At 51.8% G+C, this 9,607-nt stretch overlaps 1 pseudogene; it reads left to right on the top strand.

The window, feature by feature from the left end:
* Nucleotides 1–1,121: 1,121 nt before the first annotated feature.
* On the top strand, nt 1,122–9,503 carry LOC104992596 (annotated as a pseudogene).
* The last annotated feature ends 104 nt before the right edge of the window (nt 9,504–9,607 follow it).

Raw genomic sequence — 9,607 nt, 5'->3', positions numbered from 1 at the left:
CATCCTATTACTCTTTATATCTTTGATAAAATATTTAAATAAATAGGTTGCCGACGCCGTCCCCGCTTCGAATACCCTGGATCAGCCAGGGCAGGACCCCGGCACGTGGCCACGTCCCCTGCCTGGGAAGGACTGTCCGGGGAGGGGCCTCTGCGTGCTTCCAGCCTCTTTCCTGCATCCAGGTTGAGCTGATTGGTCAGGAGGACACAGGGTGTCCTGTCCCAAGAGGAAGTGAAGCCAGCACGTGGTGTTTCTGTAGCACAGCTGTCCTGGGTCCGGGCCAGTGTACCTGCCTTCCTGGAGCCCAGGTCACGCGGCTGTCTGTCGCCACCTGCTGTCCTGTCCCACGTGGGGAGAGACTGGCAGGGGTCTGTGCCGCACGCACGTGCCCACCACCCAGGACCCGAGTCCCTCCCAGCAGGGCCTCTGGTGTGGTTTCTAGTTTCTCTGCAGTCCCTGGCACTGGGTGGTTTTAAGCTGCTGCTCCCATGTCTCAAAGGTACCTTGCAATTCACAGAGCCGCCTTCACACCAGCTGCACACAGCCTCCTGTTGGCTTGTTTCTGGGGCTTAAACCTAACTGAGCAGTGTTGTACTAAGTTGCAGAGGTCAGTATTTACACTAAAGCTGCTTCTTTTCAGCAAGTTGTGTTGCTTGCACAGAATATCTACCAAGTGTTTACACTCAGATGAGTGATGAGCTGGGCTGGGCCCGGTCTCCCTGTCAGTGACAATCGGTGATAAGAGACTTGTTCTGTCACAGCCCTGCTTCCAAACTACGTGTAGTCCCAGCCAGCTCTCCTGCCTGTGGCTGCACCATGCTCAGCCTCTGCTGCTTAGCTCCTCTGTCTCCTAAGGCTGCTAAACCCACTTTTGACTTTACATTACCTGTTAAACATAAAAAATTTAAAAAAAAGCCTTTTCTCTATTTCCCTAAGGTAAAGCTGCCTGAACCCCGATGTCCACTGCGACCGTTGGTAGAAGTGCACATGAGCAAAGACACCCAGATGTAAGATTCCTTCAGGGCTGAGGTTCTGTGTTTGTCTGCAAGTCTAACTCATTACTTCCCCTTTGCTGACCGCAACTTGTTCCCTTCCCAACCCCTTCTCCACTATACCCCCAGGTCCTGCTTTCCCTGTACCTGGAAAAGCCTGCTCACAGTGCAGCAGGACAGACCCTGACTCCAGACTCCTCGCCCAGCCTTGGCCTTGCTCCAGAGCTCAGTGGTGTGTGCTGGTATGGGGAGTGGGGTGTGGTATGGGATAAGCATCCAGGCAAGGTCCTCGGTTTCTCCCTCGTGGTCCCCCAGATCCCAGCTCATGACTCAGAAGTGAGGCCAGAACAGCTCACAGCCAGAGGGGACAGCAGAAGGAGGCCCCAAGACCAGACAGGGCAGGGAGTGGAGGTCCCGCAGTATCCCTGAAGCTTCTCCTGCCCTCTTTCTTGGTCCGAGCCTCCTCGTTCTCCCAAACCCTGGGGCATCACCACAGAGGCTGTTTCCTCCAACTCTCACCCTGCTGCCTGCCCAGCTGCTCTGCAAAGATCAGCAGACCCTGAACTGAACCCCAGTCTGGCCTTTGTCACCTCCCCTTTGTGTGACCTGGAGCACAGTTATCTGACCTCACCTGAAAAATGAGAAGAATATTTCCCTATATTGTTATGAGGATGAAATGTAATGTGCTCTGTGGCCTGGGCCACACAGTAGGTCCTGCTGAGTGTGGAACTGTCCCCTCTACCTAGACTGTGTTAGATGCAGGTGGAAAACTCCCCCTCCCCCAGAATCACCTCTCCCTCCATGCTGTGTCACCACACCCGCCCAGGGATCTCATATATAAGCATGTGCTTACCAGGTCTGATACCTCAGGGAGGTACTGGCTCTACTGATCTCAAACACCCCTGTAGATACCCAAGTGCTCTATTATTTACTCCACTCACCCACACCCCAATCAATAAATACACAGATTTTGTGCTCTGGTTTCCCTCCATATGAGACCTGGGTTCCTTTCACTCTTACTAAAATATGAAAAAGAAAAAAATTAACAACCCTTCATGCTGCAGGATAGACAGAGAGAGAGTGAGCTGGTATCTCTTCCTCTTCAAATAAGGACACAAATCTTCTTGGATTAGGGCCCCACACTTATGACCTCATTTCACTGTAATTTCCACCTTAAAGACCCTATCTTCAAATAGACTCATTGAGGTGGGGGTGAGGCTGTGGCTTCAACATATGATTGGGGCGGTTGGACACAGTCCACCCATAACCCCAGGTGAATTCATCACGAGTGCCCCCAGGTGACTGCTGCTCAGGAAGATTAACTTTAACCACTTCATGCTCAGTACCATTTACCATTTACATTACACCATAATTTCTTCTCATCTTAGTCTTTTATCCAGCTAGGGTAAAAGCTTTTTTGAGGATACCACTGAGTATATCCAGAAGAGAGTAAGCAACAAAGAGCTGCAAAACCTGCTCACTAAGGCAAAACCCAGGAGAATTTTGTGATTGAGGCCCGTTTGTCCAGGTAACCTACACAGGTGCATCATCCCCCCACCTCAGGCTAGCTTCCTCCTGGCAGGCCTCCTCCAGGGGTCAGAGTGGAGCAGAGGGTCCAGGCTGGAGGACTAGTAGGCAGGCTTAGGCAGCAGGACCAGGACTAGAGTGAGGAGAGTGGGCCCCGAGGACACAAACCGAAGGGGCTGTGACCCTGGCAGAGGTCCCCTGAGTGGGAGGGGAACATTTCTTCCCTCCCTGACAGGATCCCCTCAAACTGGGCTAGAGGGCCCTGGGTGACTGTGTCTGCACACCCTGCCTGGGACCTGGCTTCTCCCTCCATCTGGGACCCTCTTCTAGTCTACGTGGAGCCACCCTGACAGTGGAAGGCCGTGTGGCTCAGGGAGCCCTCCAGGGTCACAGTGAGTGGCTGCGACTGTGTGTCATTTGAGGGATTCTGAGGAGCCTCACACATCCCCACCAAAGAGGAAAACACTTCCTCCACCAGCTGTGCAAGTGTCGGTTTATTCAGGTTCAGCCATTCAGATGGGTGTTTCCTCAAGTCTCTTGAGTCTTTAGAGTTTCCATAAAGTTGCACACGGCCTTAGAGTGCAGGTATGTGATGCTGTCGTCAGGTAAGGTGTGAGTTAGGCTGGTGACCCCCGAGAGGTCAGGGTGCTGGGCACTGAAGGATGTCAGGATTCCAGTTACGGTTTATTGCAGAGCGGAATTCAGGTGCCATCAGCTCCCAGACAGTGTCTGGGTGGGTTTCACACATGAAGCCTCCATTGTCCTCAGGACGAGTAACTGCCCTGGATTCAGTGTGCAGCAGGGCGCACAGAGCACTGCCCCAGGGGTGCTCACCCTGCTCAAAACAGATCGTGATGTTTTTTAAAATGTTCATTTTGCCTGAAATATAGCATCAAATAAGTTGGGGAGCTGTCATAGGATGCGATTTCTAGAAAGCTCTGGGTATGTGTACTGTGTATTTTGCTTATCCGTGCAAGGTCTGCAGTGCTCAATTTGTGCCTCTCTTCGTATTGTCATAGTCTTTCTTTTCTGTTAGTTGCCAGTAAGTTAATTCGGAGTTAAAGAATTTTAAATGCACGACAACAAAAGCCCTTTTGTGATGTTGAATGAGAATAGGACCAGGCCTCTGTCTTTTATTTATTATCGTGATGCTTTATTTGTCTATTACTGTGACCATTTCCAAGCTAAAAAATTAAAAACAAATTACTAATACCCTGGCCTGTTGTCTCTGAGTACTCCCAGAGGTCAGACTAATGCCCTAGTGTCCAGCTCCTCTGGAGGGCAGTGCAGATATTACATGACCCGAAGCCACCATTGTATGTCACTTTGTCAGACTGTCCAGTTGCCAAAGGCCCAAGCAGTCAAGCACACTCCTATCAGCCAGAATATTCCAGGAGCTTAGGGGCCACTTCCCAGTTGCCAAGGGCAAAAAGCAGGTTGACTCCTCACTGCACACTAAGGCCCTTGAATGAAGGTTTTCTCCCCCAATCCCACTTGTGTTAGTTTCTCTGCGGACTTTCCACCCACAAGTCCTTTGGAAGTGACGCTGTTGACCTGCCTCTGAGCATCTTTATCAAATACCTCTCTTAAGACTATCTTAAAATGGCTTTTGCTTGTTTATTTCATGATTGAATAATGGAGTATCCATGAGGTACAAACATGTGTTTAATGTTGAAAATAATTTACATTTGCAAAATTCTTCCCTTGTGATTTATAATAAAATCTCTGTGGTTTATGCAGAATAGATCCATTGAGCTTATTTTACAGACAAGCAAAGTCTTTTTCTTAATCCCTTGATGTTCCTTGTTACAGGGAAGAAGTGGAGGCATTGCATGAATTTCTGAATGAGTTGAAGACAGACTTGGCTATGGAAGACCAAGAGAGATTCCAACAGGACCTGGTAGACAGGGAGAGGTTTTTAAAGGAGTTTCCTCAGTGAAAAAGGAGCTGGAAGAGAGCATAAAGCTCTACGCACCTGCAGACAGGGTTGACAAGTCGCACAGGGACTGTACCATCTTCAAGGTGGTGGCCAGTTCTACCGGCACTGTGTCTGATGCTCTGAACACCCTTGGCCTGGCTCTGGCACCCCGGACAGCAGGGGCCAGGTGGTGTTCTCAACCACTGGGTTAGGGCTGGGAGCAGCAGCTGCGGTGACCACTGTGTCCACCAGCATCGTGGAACACTTTAGTAGGTCATCAGAGGAAATGGAAGCCAGTGGGCTGTTGTCAACTAGCATCAAAGAAAAGGTGTCTGTGGGAGCTCGATGTCTGTGTGCACTAGGGATCGCTTTTTCTACGGCTGGTGCTGCTGCTAAGTCACTTCAGTCGTGTCTGACGACTCTGTGTGATCCCACAGACGGCAGCCACCAGGCTCCCCTGTCCCTGGGATTCTCCAGGCAAGAACGCTGGAGTGGGTTGCCATTTCCTTCTCCAATGCATGAAAATGAAAAGTGAAAGGGAAGTCGCTCAGTCGTATCCAACTCTTAGCGACCCCATGGACTGCAGCCTACCAGGCTCCTAGATCCATGGGATTTTCCAGGCAAAGTACTGGAGTGGGGTGCCATTGAGTCTACAAATCCATGAAAGGGGTTAGGAACAATGTCCATGCTGCAAAGCTGGTGAAAGACAACTCTCAGCAGCCCATGCTAAAAGCTTCACCAGCACTGGGCAAGTCTCTGTCCAAACCAGCAAGGAGGTGAGTGAAGCTTTCAAAGGCATGGCTCTGGCAATGACCAAAAAGACCTGGATATTGCTGGAAGCTTTGCAGGAATCTCCCTTGTAGTGGATGTGGGCTTCCTGGTAAAAGAGTCAATGCACTTACATGAGGGGGTAAAGACAGAGTTGGCTGAGAAGCTGAGGCAGCCGGCCAAGGAGCTGGAGGAGAAGTTTAAGCAGGTCATACAGACCTATGAGAGGCTGAAGTAAGGCCCGACTCCCCCACCCCCAGAGCAGTGCAGGAACCAGGGACACACGTGAGACCAAGGTTGAGAGCACCTTGTTAGAGGGGAAAGGAGGGGAGACAACACTGACGGAGCTGGGTGTTAGGAATCTGGCATTTCCGCAGCTGAGCACAGCAGGGAGGAATGCATACAGGTGGAAGAGGGGAGAGGGAAGGAAGGAGCCTGGGGCCTAGACTAAGGAGGAGGGGGACTAGTGAGTGATTGGAGGGGAGAAACCACTTATTTTGGACTAAAGAACACATTGGGGGCAGAGTTCCCTCATTGCACGGCAACTAACCATGAGAGGCCAGGAATACGAAAGGCTTTAAAATGGAAGAAAGTCAAAGAGGAACCATAGCTGGGATCCAGGAGAAGTAGCCTGGGCTCCTCTATCGCCCTCCCCAGGGTTTGCTGTCCCAGCAAGAAGAGTCTCCCCCTGGTGGTGGTCTCTAGCCCTCCTTCTCCAGCATCAATGCACCTTTGATCCCAGCAGGTTTATCTTAGTTAGGCAGTGACTTCTTGATGAAGATGGTGGTGGTGGTGGTGGTGGCAGCAATGACTACTCAGTGGGTGGAACATTTGTCGAGATGCAGGTGATATTTGGGACCAGGATACACTGAGTGACTAATGAAGTTCCTATGAAATTCCAAATGCTGTGTGAAACAGAGGTTGATTTAAAAAAAAAAAAAAATTACAAAAGAAAGAAACAACGACACCAGAAGGCAACAACAGAACTTTGTGGTGTGTCAAGGTGATCAACCAGCCTGAGGTGAAGAGAGGCAGCCTCTCAGACCCTCGGTTTCTTCTTCAGCTGTGGGTGGGGCTGGGCAAGACATTTCAGGTTCCTTTGCCTCTCCCCACCTTTTGTTCTCCAGACTCTGGTTCAATAAATACGAGCTGATTCACTGAGGCTTCCTTGCATTGACTGAGGGGCTCAGCTGGGCTCCAGATGCCTGACCTCCTTCCCCAGGAGCATGTCTTCCAGGATCTCAGGGCGCACGTCCTCCATGGCTTCTCCTGCCTGCCTGCTGGGCTCCCATCCAGTAGTTTCCCTCAGACCCTGGAGCCCCCAGGCCCCATGGGACACACGGGGGTGCCCGTGTCATCTGACTTGGGCTGAGTATGGGGATACTTCTCCTCCAGCCCCAGGGACCAGGATGGACATGGGGCACCCAAGGATGATTGACAGCAGAGGGCTTGTGTGTAGGTGTGAGAGAGGGTCAGCTGTAAACAGAGGGGCAGAGAGAGAGCACACACCTCACCCAGGCTGCCTTCATGTTTCACCAGGACTCCTGCAGGAGCCTCCCCTCTCCTCTTGGCCAGAGCCTGGACCTCAGAGGGTGAAGACTGAGCTTTGGGACCTTGCTATTTCTTATCATAAAAGAGAATAATTTGTTTTGCTGGAGGTTCACAGGAATATCATGACCTGACATCAAGAAAAGGCTCTGACACCAAGAAGGTTGCAACAACTAACCAGGCCCCTCGCTTACCTTTCTCATAAAAGGGCTTTGCTGAGAGCTTTGGGGAGCTTGGGATTTTTAAGGCACGAGCCACCCGTTTCTTTGCATGGCCCTGCAATGAATCTTCTTCGGTTCCAAACTCCAACATTTTGGTATTGTTTGACCTCACTGTGTGTTGGGAATATGGACTTGCATTCAATAAAACAGGCAGCCCAAAGTATTCTGTTGGAGCCTGTGGTCCCTCGAAGGCAGAGGTGGACACCAGGCTCACTCCATCCCGGGAGGCAGGACTGAGGGGCTGGGGAGAGTGGGCAGGAAGGAGGGAAGGCCCATACAAGGCCATGCTCTGACCTGGTCACCCATCTGGGCTTGCACCTGCCACGATCTTCTGAGGAGCCTTCATGGAATGGCCTCAGGCTCCTCCAGTCCAGGGAGGAAAGGGGAGCATCTGGGTGTTGCTCTCACCCCCATGGGCCTGCTCCATGGGGCACCAACTCTCTGTTTCCTTGTGGAGCATGTGAGCACCTAACAGGCTCCCATCCCATCGTGACCCCTGTCTCAGGTGAGATTCCTGTGGTTCTGAGCAACAGAAACTGCGTCTGGCTAAGTGAGCACAGAAGAGGGCCCACTGGAGGGAACCGGGGCAGGTCAGAGAAAGGAAAGAAGCCCCCAAACCTGCACAGTTCAGAAAGGACAGGAAGCAAGTCTGGGCCCCTCCAGGAGCTCACGGTCTGTCCCCTGAGGCCCTTGCCAGCAGCGGGGCTTAGGTCCTGGCACCTAGAATCTCAGAGTCAAAATCCCAGGACACAGGAGAGCTTGGCTTGGGAGACTGTATTCTGGGACCAGTAGGTCAGGCTGAAGGATGAGAAGGATGAACGGGTAATAAGGACCTGGACCCTGAGGGGAAAGTCTCAGGTCAAGAGGCTCCAGACTGAGTGCTTCGTGGATGCACACGTGCCCTCTTCTCCGACCAACAAAATGACTCTCCTCACCCTGTTCTGGGTCCAAGCACCCCACACGCGACAGTAAGTGCACCACCTTATCATACGGTTCAGACTGTTCATGTTCATGGGGTCCTTGCGGAATGAATGTTTTGGCCACCTGATGTGAAGAGGCGAGTCACTGGAAAAGAGCCTGATGCTGGGGAAGGCTGAGGATTGCTGGCAATTCTGGGCTCTGTCCTTGGGGTTTTTTCAGGCCAGAAGGGTAGCAGACTTATCAGAATCTCAGTCACTTCTATCCATCCAAGAACTGCAGCTGCCTTCAAGGGAAATCCACAAAAAATGACTGTCTCATCCTTTGCCCATCATTCAATCTATGTTGACTCTCCTCAAAGTCTTCCTGTTCTGCTTCTCCTGAGCCCTCACGTGGCGGTTCTGCACTCTGCACTTTTGTGTTTTGTACTTTGTACCAGGACTAGAGTGTGTGGTTGTTGCCTGCAGGAGAGTCTGCTTGTCAGGAGCTTGTCTGAAATGATTTTTGAGCCTTACTTCTTTCGCTGACTTGTGTGATCTGGAAGAAGTCGCGTCCCTGCCTTTGCCTGTTTCCCTATCTACATAATAAAATAGTAACTCTGCCCCTCTTCAGAAGAATCACATGATAAAAAAGTAAATGAATTGCAAATGGCCAAGTGCTCTTCTGATAGAATCATACCCTTCGCTCCACCTGTCCTTCCACAGGCTCTCCAGGGTCCAGGGTGCCCCATGACCTCTATCCTAGGGAAGCAGGCCCTTACGGGGAGGGAGAACTTGGACCTCGGTGTTTCAGCCCCCCTCCCACCCCCTTCCCCTTGGACATAAATCAGGATGGTGAAGATCCCAACTTTAGAGTCAGATCTGGGCTTCTATTTTTCTTTATATCTCTGAGATCTCGGATAAGCTGTTTCCCTTTCTTTGATGAACAAGGCTGCCCTTTGCATCCCCATTGATGGGGAACCCTTCTCTTGACACAGTGTTATTCACATGCCTCGTGTGGTTCTCGCCCTCTGCTTCCACATCAGGTCTGGCAACGCTTATCCGCCTGCACTTTGCTCCTCTGGCTCCTAAGTATGTTAGGTCACTCTTGACTTTGAACTGCCTCTTTTAAAAAAGCAATCCTGTTTCTCTAGTCACCTAAAGCAATGTTACCTGAGCCCCCATGTCCACTGCCACCTTTCTGAGAAATGCATGTGGGCAGAGACGTCCACAGGTGAGGTCCTTCAGGGCTGAGTTTCTGCATTTCTCTGCAAGTCTGACTCTTTACCTGCCCCTTGCTGGCCCCTACCTGCCCCCTCTTGGCAACCCCCTACCCCCACTCTGCCTTCACCAGGAGGAGGCTGCCCACTGATCATCAGGGCCAACCCCCGCTCCTGGCCCCTCCCCTAGCCTTGGCCTTGCTCCAGGGCTCCATGGTGGCCCCATGGTCAGCAGCCAGCTCTCATCCTCTGGATCGAAGCTCTGCAGCTCTGCAGCAATGTATACCACATTGGCCAGAGCAAGGTTTTCTTCCAGGCCAGCATGCTGGCCCACCTGGAGGAGGAGCGGGACCTGAAGATCACGGACGTCATCATTGGCTTCCAGGACTGCTGCAGGGGCTACCTGCCAGGAAGTGAGTCCCGGGACCCTGACACCTTGCTCGGGACCCCCAGCTCTCCTGTAGCAGAGGGCACTGAGGAAGTGGGGCCTGGGCACCCTCATGCCGGCAGGTGTCCC

The sequence above is a fragment of the Bison bison genome, unplaced genomic scaffold, assembly GCF_000754665.1.
Source record: "Bison bison bison isolate TAMUID 2011002044 unplaced genomic scaffold, Bison_UMD1.0 scf7180017848592, whole genome shotgun sequence".
Lineage (NCBI taxonomy): Eukaryota > Metazoa > Chordata > Mammalia > Artiodactyla > Bovidae > Bison > Bison bison.
The sequence above is the reverse complement of the archived record's forward strand: the minus strand, read 5'-3'. Positions and strand labels throughout refer to the sequence as shown.